Source organism: Loxodonta africana, chromosome 9 (genome assembly GCF_030014295.1).
Source record: "Loxodonta africana isolate mLoxAfr1 chromosome 9, mLoxAfr1.hap2, whole genome shotgun sequence".
In the NCBI taxonomy this organism is placed as follows: Eukaryota; Metazoa; Chordata; class Mammalia; order Proboscidea; family Elephantidae; genus Loxodonta; species Loxodonta africana.
The window spans coordinates 10,048,074-10,067,088 of record NC_087350.1 but is presented as its reverse complement, the minus strand read 5'-3'; the positions used below and the strand labels follow the sequence as shown (position 1 = coordinate 10,067,088).

The 19,015-nt window shown below is 41.6% G+C and overlaps 1 protein-coding gene across 2 annotated transcripts in view; it reads right to left on the bottom strand.

Annotated features, from left to right (window-relative positions):
- LOC100664503 (contactin-associated protein-like 3) overlaps positions 1-19,015 on the bottom strand; it is a 361,706-nt gene that overhangs the window by 263,606 nt on the left and 79,085 nt on the right. The gene's annotated exons all lie outside the window — the stretch shown is intronic.

Genomic DNA, 19,015 nt, shown 5'->3' with positions numbered 1-19,015 from the left:
GGTGGTATAATGTTCCCACATCTCTCTGCTCACTTCTCTCTTTTACATCTCAAAAGAGATTGGCTTAAGACACTGCCTAATCTTGCAGGCCTCATCAATATAACTGCCACTAATCCATCTTATTATCATAGTGATAGGATTTACAACACACACAGAAATCATATCACAAGATAAAATGGTAGACAATCATACAGTCATATGAGGGAATCATGATCTAGCCAAGTTGACAGATATTTTGGGGGGACATAATTCAATCCATGACACACATGAAGAAAAATGGAACAGGATCCATACCTCTCAACATACACAAAACAAACTCAAAATGGATTAAGGACCTAAATGTGAAAACTAAAACCATAAAATTCCTAAAAGAAAATACAGGGGGCAAGGCTGGCAGGTCTAGCTTTTAACAATGGATTTTCTGATATAATAACAAAGAACTAACAGCAAAAGACAAAATAAACAAATGGGACCTCATAAAAATTAAAAACTTTCATCCTTGAAAGACTTTATAAAAAAAAGTAAAAAGACAAGCTACCAGTTGGGAGAATATCTTTGGAAACCACGTATCTGACAAGAATCTAATAACCAAAATATATTTAAAACTTTGACAACTTAACAGCCAAAAGAAAAATAACCCAATCTAAAAATGAATAAAAGATTTGGATAGACATTTCACCAAAGAGGATATTCAAATGGCCACCAAACATGAAAAGATGCTCAATGTCATCATTAGCTATGAAAGAAATGTAAATCAAAACCACAATGAGATACCATTTCACTTCCACTAAGATGGCTAAGATAAGAAAAATGGAAAATACCAAATGTCGGTGAGAATGTGGGGAAACTGGAACCTTTATTCACTGCTTGTGGGAATGCAAAGTAATACTGTGGAGAACAGTGTGGCTGTGTCTCAAAAAACTAAAAACAGAACTACATATGATCCAGCAATTCTACTGCTAGAAATACACTCAAGGACTTGACAGCAGTGATGTGAACGGACAAATGTACACCAATGTTCACTGCAGCACTACTCACAATAGCCAAAAGATGGAAACATCCAAAATGCCATCAACATATGAGTGGATAAACAAAATGTAGTAGTACATACACAATGGAATACTGCTCAGCCAAAAAGAAAAATGAAGTCCTAATCCATGTTACAACATGGATGGAGCTTGAAAGACATTATGCTGAGTGAAATGTCAATCGCAAAAGGGCAAATATTGCAGGACCTCACTTATATAAAAAGACAAGAGCAGTCAAATGCATAGAAATCAAAGTTTATTAATGGTTACCAGGGGCGAAAGGGAGGCGAAAGGGAAAATTATTGCTTATGGAGTAGAGTTTCAGTTAACGGTGATGAAAAAATCCCATTGATTGAGGGTATAACAGTTGTACAGCCGATTAATGTAATTGAAGTCAATAAGCTGAGTTGAAAAATATTATGTGTTATATATATTTACAACAGCAACAACAACAAAGAGCAGCTGCTGAGGTTGCTTATGTACAACCAAACACCTCATGTGATTTGGTCTCTTGGTTTGGAGGTTTAGATATGCAACTTCATGGGATAACCCAGTTAATTGGCCTAATAATCTATTTAGTGCTTCTGTTCTACCTCCTAGTTCACTGCGTAGTGCCTGGGATCTTAAAAGCTTGCAAGCAGCTAAGGAACAAACAATTGATCTCTATTTTCCTGGAGCAACAGGGGAAGAAGGAGAATCAGGAACAGAGGAGGAAATGGAATGCATGGCTAATTGCCTCCATGAACAAATGCTTCCTTTGCCATGAAACCAGAGGAAGTGGACGGTCCCTGGCTACCACTACTGAATGTTTTGATCAAAGATTCTATAGAAGGATATTGATCAAAAAGGGGCAAAATGTGGAACAGAATTTCAAATTCTTATGGATTCCAGACTTTCTGGACCACTGAGCCTGGATGCACCCCCAAAACTACTGCCCTGAGATAATCTTTAAACCTTAATCCTTAAACTAAAAATATCCTCTGAAGTCTTCTTTAAACAAAATACTAAAGAGTATCTGCTTTGAGTATTGTGCTCTTTTAAAGAACTATCTGTACGGGACCAACCCGACAACAACAACTCGAAAGGTCAGATAGGAAGCTTAGGGGACAGTGAGTTCATGGTATTGGGAGGAGGAACGATTTGGAAGAAGAAGGTCAGAATGGTTGCACAACTTGAAGACTGTAATTAATGTCAATGAATTGTACATAGAAATTGCTGAATTGGTGTGTTTTGCTGTATATTTTCAACAATGACAAAAGTAAATAAAATAAATTATTTTTTTAATCTAATGGACTTTTGTGCAGAAATGGAAAAGTGATCTTCATGGTCATGTGGAATTGCAAGGGGCCCAATATCCAAAACACTGAAAATGGAAAACAAACTTGGAGAACTCACACTTCTTGATTTCAGAACTTAACTACAAAGTTACAGTAATCGAACTAGTATGGTACTGGCATAAGGATACACATATAGACCAATAGAATAGAACTGAGAGTCCAAAAATAAACCCAAACACCTGTAGCTAATTGATTTTTGACATGATGTCAAGACCATTTAATGGGGTAAAAACAGTCTCTTCAACAAATGGTGCTGGGACAAATAGATATCCACATACAAAAGAATGAAGTTGAGCCCTTAACCACCAGCCTCAGGTTAGAGTAGTAAGCTGTTCTCTCCTAGAAGAATTGTGGTCATAAGGGCCAGAGAGACTGCTCCATGCAGACTCCGTGGTCATCCCTAAAGACTCGTGCCTAGCAGTCTCTCGTGGTCTCTACACTCGTGCTTGTAAGGGCTGCTGGGCTGTGAGAACATCACCCAGCAGAAATGGGTCATTTGAGTGAGCCCATGACGCGGCATCACTCAGCTTTGGGTTAGTGTCAGCATCCAGTGGGCTCTTAGGGAAAAGTCTAACAGAAAATGGTGAGCCAGATCACTGAAAATGGGCCACAGAAGAAAGAAGTCCCAAAGAAAGGGAAAGAGCTGGGGAACTTTCACAGCCAATGACAGAGAAACTTAGGAGAAGACAAGGCCAGGGTGGGGCAGTAAGATGATATTGTTGTTATTTGATGCTGTCACGTTGGTCCCCGACTAATGGCTACTCCATGCAGCACAGAACAAAACGTCGCCTGCTTCTGCACCATCCCTATGAATGGTTGAAGATCGGACCGCTGCGATCCGTAGGGTTTTCGTTGGCTTTTTAGAAGCAGTTCACCAGTTCTTTCTTTCTTTCCAGTCTTGCAAGCTCCACTGAAATTTGTTCAGCAACATAGCAACAGCCAAGCCTCCAGTGAAAGATGGATCCTGGCTGTGCAGAGGTGGATTGGCTGGGAAATGAAGCCAGGTCTCCCACACGGAAGGCGAGAATTTTACCACTGAAGCACCAATGCCTCCAAGATGAAGTTCTTAAACAACAATGAGCTTGGTACTGGTTCTCAGTTGCGATATCACTTTTCTAAGGTGCACATTTTCACGCACATATTGCCACATGCAGAGAAGGCAGCTTCAAAAAGAGACAAGTTTTTGTATTACAATACTTCCCATACTTTCTGAGCACATATGTGTTTGGTCATTGGGAACTGGGAGCACCATGATGACCATTTAATACGGATGATGGGGGTCCAAGCTCACAGCATTCTGCTCTGATAGCATCTCAAGGGAATAAGACCTTTCGTCAGTAGAGTGAGCAGAGCTCTGCTGAGGAGAAGCATCTCCAATTACACATGGTCGACTAGTTCTTTGCAAAAAGTGATACTAACCGCATGTAATTCAAAAGCCCAACTTAGACATCTTCACATGACAGGCTGGCAGAGGAAAATCCTTTTCTTTCAGCAGCAGCTGGAGTCCGTTTACATTTTTGTGATTATCTAAGAAGTAGGAAAAAAGGCAGACCACAACTACAGAATACTAAAATGTCCCCATTGGCAATTTCTGAATTAAAGTTTAAATTCCAAAACTAACTTTAAAAATTGAAAGTTGATTTTTGTCTTGGCTATCTAGTGCTGTTATAACAGAAAATACCACAAGCGGATGGCTTTAACAAAGAAATTTATTCTCTCACTGTCACGTAGGTTCCAAGTCCAAATTCAAGGTGTTAGCTCCAGGGGACAGCTTTCTCTCTCTGTCAGCTCTGGAGGAAGATTCCTTGTCATCAATCTTCCCCTGGTGGAGGAGCTTCTCAGGAGCAGGGACCCCGGGTCCAAAGGACACGCTCTGCTCCAGGTGCTGCTTTCTTGGTGGTAGAGGTCCCCTGTCTCCCTGCTCACTTCTTTCTTCTATATCTCAAGAGATTGCCTCAAGACACAATCCAATCCTGTAGACTGAGTACTGGCTCACTAACACAACTGCTGCCCATCCTCCCTCATTAACATCATAGAGACAGGATTTATAACACACAGGAAAAACCACACAATACAGGGAATTATGGCCCAGCCAAATTGATACACACAATTTTAGGGGGACATAATTCAATCCATGACAATTTTCATTAATGTGAAGTTTGCCAATGAGACTCAAACTCACTTTTGCTACAGAGGGAAACCCAGGGTCCTGGTGCTGCAGTGGTGAGGAAGAGCTCGGCTGCTCATCAAAAAGGTCAGCAGTTTAAGTCCACCAGCTGCTCCTTGAAAACCCTATTGGGCAGTTCTACTCAGTCCTATAAGGTCTCTATTGATTAGAAATGACTCGACAGCAATGGGTTTGATTTGGGTTTATGGGCTTGGAAAGAGGCCTGGTGGCGAGCTAAGCACACCCGGCTGCTAACCAAAAGTTAGGTGGTTCGAACCCCCAGCTGCTCTGTGGGAGGAAGATGTGGCAGTCAGCTTCTGTAAAGATTTACAGCCTTGGAAATCCTATGGAGACAGTTCTACCCTGTCCTATGGGGTCACTATGAGTTGGAAACAATTCGACGGCGACAGGTTTTTGATACAGGGTTGGGGAACCACCCCCATCCCAGCCATGAAGGCAGTTTTCTTGGACACTTGTGGGTGTCTGCCACCTATCCCCACCCCCACTGTCATGCCTGTTACACAAAACCCTCCTGCAAATGCCTCTTACTTGAAGTCACACAGTGGCAGGACACATCCTGCATAATTCTAATTCCCACCAGGTATGGGAACAAGGGTCTCCACATCAGACAAAAGGACACATTCATTGACTTCACATAGTGGGTTCCTCCAAATGCCCACACTTTTATCTAGATATTACCATGACCAATATCTTTTTCATCTTAACATAATGTTTGAATCACTAGTTCAAATAAAGAGCTGAGAGGCAGAAAATTGCAAACCCATGAGCAGTGGAGAGGAAAGCTGAGGACCGCTGTCCTCCCGTACCCATTATGATTTGGATGACTGTATTAGCCGGCTAAGGACAACCAGCTGTGATTGAAATTGCTTCCCAGTGAAAATAGCCAGGGAATCAGAAACAGAAAATGGAAAGTTCCTCGGGGGATTGCCTGTTAGACTAGATCCCCACCTTGTTCCCTGCAGAACAAGATAGAGTAATGGAGTCCTCTAAAATGAGTACCAAATAGGCATAATAGGAATGAGGTTTAAAAAAAAATGAGTCTCCGACATACAAAGTAACATGGCAATTATTTCCTCTTATGAGAGGAAAGTGGTAACTGAAAAACAAAATAGAACTTGGAATTTATAAAGGCTAAAATCAGGAGGAAAAGCGGAAACCAATATCAAAGCAAGTCCAACCCCAAAGCATGTTTAAATGGGGAAATAAGTTTAAAATATAATTCTAAGATGTACAGAAAATTATATGTGGAAAGAAAACGAGTCTGGCTGAGTTCTGCAGCTCCAGCCTCAAGGCAGGGAAAATGGGGGGAGCACTGGGCAGCACCTCCTTCTATCCTGCAGGTGGGAACTGCACCCAGACTCTCCTCTAGCACCTCTCACCATCTTCCCTCCTTCCTCCCTCTCCCGTTGATTCTCCATCAGGATGGTTCTTTAACTCCAGGCACTGGGTTTAGGCTTATTTAGACAACAAGGTGCCTGAGGACTGGGGAGGAGGAAGGGTTCCCTGGGACAGAGCGTCAGGGTGAAAGGGACCTCAGAAGCCACAGAGCCAGGCCCCTCGCATTTTCATGAGGAAACTGATGCTCAGGGCTATGACCTGACAGCAGTCACAGAAAAGCCGAGTCAGGTACAGGAGCTACGTCTTCTGACCCATCTGTCACTTCCCTGCACAGAAATGCCTGGGTTCTGTAGTTGAGCCAGGCTTCCTCCCTCAAGAAGCAGAGAGTGAGTTCTGCCCAACACTGGCCTCTCACTGCTGGCTTCCAAACTCGGCGAGAACCCTGGGATAACCCATGAGACGCTGGACTTAAAATTTCTTGAGGTTTCATGAGCTCCAGCTGCTCCACTTAGGGCCGCTCCCAGGCTACCCTTGGACTTTGTTATGGCCTAGGCTAGTGGGGATATCTTTGAAATCCAAAACACTTCAGTTGTGTTACCTGACTGTTCACCTAGGGAAGTATCCAGCTGACACACCATACTGCCAGCTCTGGGGCCTCAATGATGTCAATGGTCCTCTCCCTCCTTCCAATTCCTCTGTCTGTTCTTCCTGACCTTTAAACCAGTAAAAACCAAACCCAGTGCTGTTGAGTCGATTCCAACTCATAGCGATCCTATAGGACAGAGTAAAACTGCCCCATAGAGTTTCCAAAGAGTGCCTGGCGGATTCGAACTGCCGACCCTTTAGCAGCCATAGCACTTAACCACTATACCACCAGGGTTTCCTTCTGACCTTTAGGACTCCCTAAATCTCCTATTCCAGGATACAGTCCTTTCCTTGCTCTCTTAAAGTCCCCTCAGCACCCTCGGCCCACGGTCATCAACAGAACAGCACTTCTGAACCTTGGCTAAAGTTTGGCTTCACTTGAGAAGCTATAAAAACACTGATGCCTGGAACTGACCCCCAGAGAGTCTGATTTAGTTGGCTGAGTGCAGTTTTTCTCTCCTGGGAATGTGTTAGAAATGTATATTTTCAGGGCCCACCCCAGACTTACTGAATCAGACACTCTGGGTGTGGACGTCAGCAATCTCTTTTCACAAGCCCTCACGGTGATTCTGACGTAACTACAATTTGAGAAACACCAGGTTGCAGTAGAGTCTGTCATGGACTGAACTGTGTCCCCCCAAAATATCTGTCAACTTGGCTAGGTCATGATTCCCATATTGTATGACTGTCTACCGTTTTGTCATCTGATGTGATTTCCCCATGTGTTGTAAACCCTAACACTATGATGCTAATGAGATGGATTAGTGGCAGTTATGTTGATGAGATCTACAAGAGAAGATAGTGTCTTAAGCCAATCTCTTTTGAGACATAAAAGAGAGAAGGGAGCAGAGAGACACAGGGACCTCATATCACCAAGAAAGCAGGTCCAGGGGCAGAGTGCGTCCTTTGGACCTCAGGTTCCTGTGCTGAGACCAACAGAAGATTGATGACAAGGACCTTCCCCCAGAGCTGACAGGGAGAGAAAGTCTTCCCCTGGAGCTGGCACCCTGAATTTGGACTTCTAGCCTACTAAAACTGTGACAAAATAAATTTCTGTTCATTAAAGCCATCCACTTATGGTATATCTGTTATAGCGGCACTAGGTAACTAAGACACTCAGTGAATGATTTAGGAGTAGACAGTGGGAATCTGAGTCGGGCGTTGTGATGCAAAAGGAGCCGCAATAGAAATGAGCCCGGCTTAAAGGGGCAGACCAAATTATCCACTCCAGTAGCCAAATACACATTGTAATAGAACATGCTGATGTGCCTTCTTTGGCCACAAGGTTTATCCAATTAACCCACTGCAGAAATGATAAACTTATTTTTGCCAATATACATTGTTTCACCTGGATCCTCCACAATGACTCAGGGAATTCAGCAAAAGGTTGCTGAGTAACTTACGGGCAGAACAAAGCTAACTTGCTTAACAGAAAGAAAATCTGTGATTTGAATTCAACACATACTTAGTAAATAATTAAAGTGAATAATACTTTATGAAGCATTTTATCATTGTGTTACTGAGTATAGAATATCTAGGATGGAGATCTTAACCCATCGTGCTATCTTCTTTAGGATCCCCTTCCTTCAGGATAGTGTAATACCGCTCTTTGCTAACTTTGTCACTCAGGCAACATGAGAGAAATGTCCAACGTGAAATAAAATAATAATAATAGCCTTAGTTGGGAACTTAATTCTCCCCTCAGAGTAAAATGATACTGCCCTTTCATCTTTATGGGCTTATTGCAGAAACATTCAATTTAAACCTGAATGGGAATTAGGTATCATCTTTTAGTCTGAGAAACTCCCATTGATATGGATTGGCACAATAGCTGCAACAATGGACTCAAACATACCAATGATCATGAAGATGGCACAGGACCAGGAAACGTTTCTATCTGTTATACATAAGGTTGCCATGATTCACAGCCAACTTAATAGCAACTAATAACAATTAATTTCAGCCACGTGAAACTGGCATTGTGCAAGTTAAGCTGGTTGAATATGGGCGATTTCATGTGACCCAACCTATAGACAACCTTGAATCCTATCTCTGCCCTCTTTTGTAATCAGAGAAAAGGAACTATACAGATGTGAAGTAACTTGTTGATGGTCATATGACTTATTAGGAGCCAATTTAGGAACAGGGCCCAGTTCCCTCTTAGCAAGGGGTTCTTCCCACCACACCACACCACACCATGGTCAGAAACAAAGGACAAGTATCAGAAACCAATTAAGCAAGCAGAAGATGTTTATTTCTTTTTAACTTAAACCACTACACTGACCATTGGAAATACTATTGGATGTCTCCTAATGATACATCTTTCCACTGAATATATTCCCTTAGTAAGTATTACAAAGTTAGAATGGCATATAACCTATGGGAAAAGTCTGTTACCTATTTTTTCTACTGGAAACAACTGGATGGCATCTTCTCTATCAGGACTTCCACGTCCTCTCTCCCCCACCCCTGCCTGGTCTATCTCACTTGAAAGCCCATGAAAGCCTCTTGTTCACCTGACATTCAATGGTATCATGTATGTCCCACCTATGCCTCCCACTCTCTTCCTCGCCATTTAAGACTGGTCACTCCCCGTCTCAACAAACAGCCCATGGTCATCAGTCAGTTCAGCTTACTAACTAGCCTACATGCTGTCAAGAGTGACTCAGAGTCTGTGAAGGATCTGAGATCTAACCCTACTGACAAAATAACAAGCTAGCCTGTTACTGTTTTATGGATGTTGGCAGAAGCCATAAGGCTCCTGGGTCAGAGACAAAGGACTTCCTTTCTTATGTCAAAAGCAGTAACTGGAGCTTCGTGTTGGTTTGTGTCAGTTCTCCAGGATCACTGAGTTCCATGGGGACAATGCAAAGGGTCCAGAGGGATGTTGACACATGGAGTGGGCTGCATTACAGGAGACAGACCCAGAGCTTGGGGGATTTACTGCCCTTACAGTCGCCTCTTTATCTAGGTAGAGCATTACCTCATCTGTCAAGATGGTGTGCTGCAAACACACACTGAGAAATGGCCTTCTTGGCTCACCCAGCAAGAGTGTGCAGGGTTGCTCAGGCACATGGCAGGTTGCTGAGGGCATTTCAGTAGGTAGAGGGAACCAAAGTAAAGCATTATTTCGTATTTGCTTTATTTATTTCTTTAGCCCTTTCAAAATCTAGTATTTAATTGAAAAGCAACACTTGTACATGGTTTAAAAATCCCATTCATTTCACATTTTTAGCCCCTAGGCCTTTATTCAGAGGGAAAGAGGGAAAAATCACTGCTATTAATGATTTCTTATGTATTCTCCCAGAAATATTGCACACACATAAATGTATGTAATCGTTTTGGGAATTCCAAAGAGGAGCATGATATACACATTGTCATTTGCTTTAAAAAAAACTCTCTTAAAGTTCATTAGACAACTATCTTTACCTCATTCTTTTCACAGAAAAGAATTCCATATTATAGTATGCCATAAAATGGGAGGAACTATATTTATCTGTTCATCTATTGACGGAGAACTGGGTCACGACAGTCAGTAATGGTGTAGTCAGTATCCTCACAGGCACCTTAGGTGCACATGTGAGAATTTCTGCGGCATTAATTCCTAAGAAGTGCAGTTGTTACCTGGTGTAGGCAGTACACTGGAGGTCTTAAATCACTGCTTCTTTTGGATTATCATCTTTCAGAGCAATGATGCTTTTGGATGCTTTTATTCAACTCTAGCAAAATCGCCCTCCAAGTATGCTCCACCATCACTTTAGAGAGATCCTGCTTCCCCACGCCTAAGACAGAGGTTCCCCATCTGGAATCATCTGGGTTTTACCTTCACAATTTCTTCTACCAGCACGAAGCCCCTGTACTGTGGTGAGATGGTTGTGAGTGTGGGCCCTGCAGCCTAAAGGCATTGTTCAAATCTTTATGCTAGCACCTGCTCTGTGGTCTGGGGCAAGCAAAGGTAAACTCCTTATCCCTAGTTTCCTTATCTGGGAAACTGGGAAATAGGAGCGTTGTGGGGATTTGTTGTGTAAATATATATAAAGCACATGGAATAGTGCCTGGCCCATATTAAGCATTAACTATATGTTTATATGTTTATTCTCCTTATTTTGTAACATTTTTCTTTAAATTGCTTCTTTTCTCCACCTTAGTTTTATACTAGGCAATAATATCTATGATATCATAGCTATGATTTGCTATTTACATTTTATTCTGAAATATCAAGATTATTAAACACATAACTTTAAAAATAAAATAAATTTTTACTATGGCACAATTAGGAAAGTATTGTCTTAAGCAAGAGTATTTGCTAATGTTTTGTTCTGTTCCAGTCTGATGGGTTACATTTGATCACTGATGTTTCAATTTTCATCTCTTTCTATATAAGTGGGAGCCTTGGTGGTGCAATGGTTAAGAGCTCAGCTGCTAATCAAAAGGTCTGCAGTTCAAATTCACCAGCCACTCCTTGAAAACCCAATACGGCAGTTCTGTTCTGTCCTATAGGGTCACCATGAGTCATAATCGACTAGACGGTAACAGGTTTTTGGTATACATATGAGGCTGAACATTTTTTCATACATTTATAAACTTGTTCTTAATTTTGTGTGCTGCCCATTTATATCTTTGCCCATTTTAAAACGAAGGTTTTTGCCCTATTCACTGATATTTAAAAGTGCTTTATAAATTAAGGGAAACTCTGGTGGCATAGTGGTTAAGTGCTACGGCTGCCAACCAAAGGGTCAGCAGTTCAAATCCATCAGGCGCTCCTTGGAAACTCTATGGGGCAGTTCTACTCTGTCCTATAGGGTCGCTATGAGTCGGAATCGACTCAACGGCACTGGGTTTGGTTTTTTTTTTTTTTTTTTGGTTTATAAATTAAGAACATTATTTGTCATATATAATCACAATTTTTCTATTCATGGCTTAGTTTTTATCCTGTGATACCATTTTTTTTTCCACACGGCACTTTTAAATTAATATAATTTATCAATTTTTTCTTTTGTGGCATTTCACTTGGAAATACATGCCTTCTCTGATATCTTATACACAAACAACTTCCTCATTATTTTGTTTGGTCCTTTCTCTGTAGCCATTTTATTTACTTTCCCATTTAACAATTTCTATACAAATTGTTCCATGCCACTGGCTACAGTTTTTACAATGGGTCAGCATTCTCATTATTTCAGTTCTGTTTGTTCTGTTTCCATTGATCTTGCTTCCCTTCCCCTCCTTGCCTTCTCATCTTTGCTTTTGGGTAAATGTTGACCATTTAATCTCATATAGTTGATTGCTTAAGGACGCACATTACTCACAGGTGATATTGTTTCTTGTATAAGCCAATTTATTATTTAGCTGAAAGGTGACCTCTGGAGTAGTTTCAATGCCATGTTCAAAGAGTATCCTAGGGTGAGAGTCTTGAGGGTTCCTCTAGTCTCTATCAGCCCAGTGGGTCTGGTATTTTTAGGAATTTGAATTTTGTTCTACATTTTCTCCCATCCTATCCAGGACCATCTACTGTGTCCCTGGTCAGAACAATAGGTAGTGGTAGCTGGGTACCATCTAGGTCCTCTGATCTCAGGTTAGAAGCATCTGTGGTTCATGTGGGCTATTAGTCCTATAGACTAGTTTCTTCTTTGAGTCTTTGGTTTCCTTCATCCTCTTTTGCTCCAGATAAGTAGATACCAACAGTTGTATCTTAGAGGGCTGCTCACAAACTTTTAAGATGCCATACACTACTCACCAAACTAGTGTAGAACATTTTGTTTATGAACTATTATGACAATTGACTAAGTTGTTCCACGAGACTACGGTCCTAAGCCTTCTTACCCAGTAAACCAATCCCACGAGTTGTTTGGATATGTCTAGGGAGTCTCTGTAACTGCGCCCCCTATGTGCTTTATTATACACATGAATACTCATGCAGCACAAACATGTATACACATATGCCTACAGAGGCACCTATATATGCACGTGCATCTACTCGCATAGGACTTCCTATGCACATGTATGCACACGGATCTACTTATGTAAGCACATATATATTTTTTGGTTGTTATTACTATTGTTGCAAAATTTTGTTATAGCACTTACCAAAATTGTCCCTTTTTCTTGGGTACTTCTTAGTGTCTTCACTTACCCTGGTCACATTATGCAGACTCCACCCTGCAGCCATTTTATTTTAAACCATGAGCCCACTTAATATCTATTTAAGGTGTGAGGTACAGATGTAACTTTGTTTTTTTCAGATGACTACCTAGTTGTCCCAGTAGTATTTCTGACTAGTCCATTTTTTTCTTAATCATTTGAAATCCCATATTTATTATATGCTAATTATGTAAATCTACCCCATCTGTCACTTTGTCCTACTGTGGTGGCTTGCACGTTGCTCTGATGCTTGAAGATATACTACCAGTATTTCAAATACCAGCAGGGTTACCCATGGTGTATAGGTTTGAGAGGACCTTGCAGATTATTATAGACTAGGAAAAAAGGCCTGGTGATCTGAGTCCGAAAATTAACTAATGAAAAGCTTATGGATCACAAGAGACCAGTATTCAACTCATTTGCTTAGGATACGTCATCGGGAGGAATCAACTGATACGGAAGGACACGATGTGTAGTAGAGGGACAAGGGGGTGAGGAAGACCCTCAATGAGATGAATTGGAACAATTATCACAAGGATGGACTCAAACATGCCAACGTATTTCTTAAATAATAAGACTTGAAAGTTGAAATTACTCCTTGATCCATGAGCTACAAAATGAATGTTGTGTCTATAATAAATATTTTAAGCAGGTATGAAAACATTAATCTCTGTACATCTCCAGCAGAGCTCTTTGGTGACCAGGTGCATTGCCAATGAGCAGTATATTTTGAAAGGAATTTTTTTTTCTGAGTAGTAGGTCTCAACATTGGGCTTAAAATATTCAGTAAACCATGTTGTAAACAGATGTGCTGCCCTCCAGGCTTCGTGGCTCCATTGAGAGAGCACAGACAGAGTAGATTTAGCATAATTCTTAAGGGCCCTAGGATTTTCGGAATGGTAAATGAGCATCGGCTTCAGCTGAGAGTCACCAGCTGCATTAGCCCCTAACAAGAGAGTCGCCCTGTCCTGTGAAGCTTTGAAGCCAGGCCTTGAGTTCTCTCTAGCTATGAAAGTCCTAGATGCCATCTTTTTCCAATACAAGGCTGTTTCATCTACATTGAAAATGTTACTTAGTGTAGCCCCCTTCATCAATTAGCTAAATCTTCTGGATAATTTGCTGCAGCTTCTACATCAGCACCTACTGCTTCACCTTGTACTTTTAGGGTGTGGATGCAGCTTCTTTCCTTAAACCTCAGGAGCCAACCTCTGCTATCTTCAAACTCTTCTTCTGCGGCTTCCTTACCTCTCTCAGCCTTCAAAGAATTGGAGGGAGTTAGGGCCTAGATCTGTATTAGGCTTTGGCTTAAGGGAATGTTGTGGCTGGTTTGGTCTTCTATCCAGACCACTAAAACTTTCTCCATCTCTGCAATAAGGCTGTTTCGCTTTCTTATCGTTCGTGTGTTCACTGGAGTAACACTTTTAATTTCCTTCAAGAGCTTTTCCTCTGCATTCATAACTTCGCTATTTGGCACAAGAGGCCTAGCTTTCAGCCTGAATTGGCTTATGACATGCCTTCCTCACTGAGCTTAATCATTTCTAGCTTTTGATTGAAAGTGAGAGATGTACGACTCACTTGGAGGCCATTGCATGGTTATTAACCGGTCTAATTTCAATATTGTCATGTCTAAGGGAATAGGGAGGCACGAGAAGCAGAAGTGACACGGGGAACGGATGGTCAGTGGAGCAGTCAGAATACACACAACATTTATCAATTAAGTTCATCATCTTATATGGGCAGGGTTCGTGGTGCCCCAAAATAATTGGAATAGTAACATCAAAGATCACTGATCACAGATCACCATAACAGATATAATAATGAAAAAGTTTGAAATATTGCAAGAAGTACCAAAATGTGACACAGAGACACAAAGTAAGCATGTGCTATTGGAAAAATGGTACCCACAGACTTCCTTGTTGAATCCAACCAAATACAGAAATTATTGAATAATATCATTAATATCACATACAAGTAAAATTTTGCTGAAGATCATTCAAGAGCAGTTACAACAGTATATCAACAGGGAACTGCCAGAAATTCAAGCGAGATTCAGAAGAGGAGGTGGAACAAAGGATATCATTGCTTATGTAAGATGGATCCTGGCTGAAAGCAGAGAATACTAGGAAGATGTTTACCTGTGTTTTATTGACTATGCCCCCTCAGCTTTGGGCAGTGGATTCAACCCCACCCCACTGGTACTTATGAAAGGCAGCCCCACACTCCAGACCCTAGTTGGTGAAGATCTGATTCTTTGAAACCTAGGAGGCCGTGGCCCTACCCTTGAAACCCCAGATGTCATGGCCCTACCCTTTGAGATTGAGGCAGCTCTGCTTTCCTGTGTTCCTTGTCTCTTCAGCTTCTGCTACCTGGTTTCTTGACCTCTTGGCCCCTCAGTCCTCACCGCCTGCTTCTGTCCTGCTGGACCAAGTGTTCTAAAACTATTTAGCTCCACCAATAAGTGCCATGGGGCACTCCACTCTGTCAGGATTCCTCCTGCCTGAAGGCTCTCAGCTCTCTTGATCCCTGGGTCTGCTCCAGCACTGTCTCACGCTGGTCTCCTGGTTCTGCTGCTACTTCTCGCTGTCTGCACTATATCCAATGTAACAGCTCTCCTCGTTTCCTTTTAAGTCCTCACCAGAATTGCCTTTGATGTCCATAGTTCCACCAACAATCTCTTCAAGGCAATTTAAACTTTTGCAAGTAAACCAAAAACAAAAAAAAAACCTCAAACTTGTTGCCGTCAAGTCAAATACGACTCATAGGAACCCTATCGGACAGAGTAGAACTGCCTCGTAGTTTCCTGAATACAACCAAACACTTTGAGGGACAAAGTAGCAGGTGTAGGGGTCTGGGGACCATGGTTTCAGGGAACATCTAGGTCAACTGGCATAACAAAGTTTATTAAGAAAATGTTCTGCATCCCACTTTGGTGAATGTTGTCTGGGGTCTTAAAAGATAGCAAGCGGCCATCTAAGATGCATCAGTTGGTCCCAACCCACCTGGAGCAAAGGAGAATGAAGAACACGAAAGACACGGGAAAATACGAGCCCTAGAGACAAAAAGGGACACATTAACCAGAAACTCCATCAGCCTGAGTCCAGAAGAACTAGATGGTACCCGGATACCACCAATGACTGCCCTGACACAGAACACAACAGAGAGTCCCTGATGGAGCAGGAGAAAAGTGGGGTACAGAACTCAGGTTCTAGTGAAAAGACCAGACTTAATGGTCTAACTGAGACTGGAGAGACCCCAGAAGACATGGTCCCCAGATACTGTTAGCCCAAAACTAAAACCATTCCTGAAGCCAACTCTTCAGACAAAGATTAGACTGGACTATAAGATATAAAATGGTACTTGTGAAGAGTGTGCTTCTCAGCTTAAGTAGATACATGAGTCTAAATGGGCAGCTCCTGTCCAGGGGCAGAGGAGAAGGCAGAGAGGGACAGGAGCTGGTTGAATGGACACATGAAATACAGGGTGGAAAGGAGGAGTGTGCTGTCACGTTACAAGGAGAGCAATTAGGGTCACAAAACAATGTGTGTATAAAATTTTGTATGAGAAACTAAATTGAAGGGTAAACTTTCACTTAAAGCACAATAAAACATAAAAAAAATCAAATGATGTATTACATTGGACAAATCTGCCGTAAAAACCTCTTTAAAGTGTTAAAAAGCAAATATGTCACTTTAAGGACTCAGGCGTGCCTGATTCAAGCCATGGTGTTTTCATTCGCCACATATGCATGCAAAAGCTGGACAATGAACAAAGAAGACCAAAGAAGAACTGGTATCTTTGAACGGTAGCGTTGGCGAAGAATATTGAATATGCCATGAACTGCCATAAGAATGAACAAATCTGTCTTGGAGGAAGTATAGCCATAATGCTCATTAGAAGCGAGGATGACAAGACTTCGTCTCACATACTTTGGACATGTTATCAGGAGGGACCAGTCCCTGGGAAAGGAAATCATGCTTGGTAAAGTAGAGTGTCAGCGAAAAAGAGGAAGACCCTCAATGAGATGGACTGACATGGTGGCTGCAGCAATGGGCTCAAGCATAATGATTGTGAGGGCAGTGCAGGACCAGGCTGTGTTTTATTTTGTTGTACACAGGGTTGCTATGAGTCAGAACCAACTCAACGGCACGGAACAGCAACAACACCTGGGACTGGAATGGGGTCATATGATAATCCTATGTTTAACTATTTGAGGAACCACTAAACTGTTTTCCACAGCAGCTGTACCGCTTTACAGTCTCACCAGGAAGGGGTGGAGATTCCAATTTCTCCACATCATTGCCAACAACTGTTATTTTCCTTTTTTTTTAATCATTGCCGCCTTAATGGGGGTAAAGTGATATCTCATTGTGGTTTTGACTTGCATCTCCTTAAACACTAAAGACCTTGAGACTCTTTTTATGTGCTTACATACCATTTCTTTACCTTCTTTGGTGAAATGTCCATTCAAGACCTTTGTCTTTTTTTTTTTTTTTTTTTTTTAGTTTTTAATTGTACTTTAGATGAAGGTTTACAGAAGAAACTAGATTCTCATCAACAGTTAGTAAACACATTGTTGTATGACATTGGTTAACAACCCCACGACATGTCAACACTCTCTCTTCTCAACCCTGGATTCCCTATTACCGACATTCCTGTTCCGTCCTGCCTTTCAGTCCCTGGCCCACGGCTGGTGCACCGCTTTGGTCTTGTTTTCTTCTATGGGCCTGCTCAGTCTTTGGCCGAAGGGTCAGCCTCAGGATTGACTTCATTACTGAGCTTAAAGGGTGTCCGGAACCAAACTCTCAGAGTTTCTCCAGTCTGTCAGGCCAGCAAGTCTACGGTCTTTCTTTTTGAGTTGGAATTTTCTTCTACATTTTGCTCCAGCTCTGTTCAGGACCCTCTATTGTGATCCCTGTCAGGGTAGTCAGTGGTGGCAGCCAGGCAACATCCCGTTATACTGGACTCAGTCTGCTGCAGGCCGTGGTAGATGTGGTCCATTAGTCCTCTGGACTAAACTTTCCCTTGTATCTTTAGTTTTCTTCATTCTCCCTGCTCCTGAAAGGGTGAGATCAGTGGAGTTTCTTAGATGGCCACTCACAAGCTTTTAAGATCCCAGGCACTACTCACCAAAGTAGAATGTAGAACATATTCTTTATAAACTATGTTACGCCAATTGAGCTAGATATTCCCTGAGATCATGGTCCCTACAACCCTCAGCCCACCAATTCGGTCCCTCAGGGAGTTTGGATGCACCTATGGAGCTACTGTGACCTTGCCCTGCACAGGTTGTGCTGGATTCCCCAGTATTGTGTACTGTCTTACCCTTCAGCAAAGTTTCTATTAAATGTTTTTCCACCCCACTCCTCCACTCCCTAGTAACCATCAAGGATTGTTTGTTTTTGTATGTAAACCTTTTCATGAGCTTTATAGTAATGGTCTCATACAATATTTGTCCTTTTGTGACTGACTTTTTTACTCAGCATAATGCCCTCCAGATTCATCCATGTTATGAGATGCTTCACAGATTCATTGTTGTTCTTTATGGTTGTGTAATACTCCGTTGTCTCTATGTACCACAGTTTGTTTATCCATTCATCTGTTGATGGGCATCCAGGCTGTTTTCATCTTTTTCCTATTGTGAATAGTGCTGCAATGAACCTGTGTGTGCATATGACTGTCCGTATGACAACTCTTATTTCTCTAGGATATATTCCTAGGAGTGGGATTGCTGAATTATATGGTATTTCTATTTCTAGCTTTCTAAGGAAGTGCCATATCATTTTCCAGAAATGGTTGTATCCTTTTGCATTCCCATCAGCAGTGCATAAGAGTTCCAATCTCCCCATAGCCTCTCTAACATTAGTTATTTCCTGTTTTCTTGATTTGTGCCAGTAATGCCAGGGTGAGATGGCACCTCATGGTAGTTTTGGATTTGCATTTCTTTAATGGCTAGTGATCGTGAACATTTCCTCATGTGTCTGTTGGCTGCTTGAATGTGTTCTTTGGTGAAGTGTCTGTTCATTTCCTAGGCTCATTTTTTAATTGGGTTATTTGTCTCTTTGTTGTAGAGGTGTTGAATTTTCTTGTAGATTTTAGAGATTAGACCATTGTCTAATTTGTAATAGCCAAAATTTTTTTCCCAGTCTATAGGTTCTCTTTTACTCTTTTGGTGAAGTCTTTTAATGAGCATAAGTGTTTAATTTATAGAAGATCCCAGTTATCTACCTTATCCTCTGGAGCTTGTGTGGTGTTGGTGGTGGTTTGTATCCTGTTAATGCTGTGTATTAAGGCCTCTAGTGTTGATCCTATTTTTTATTCTATGAACTTCATGGTTTTTT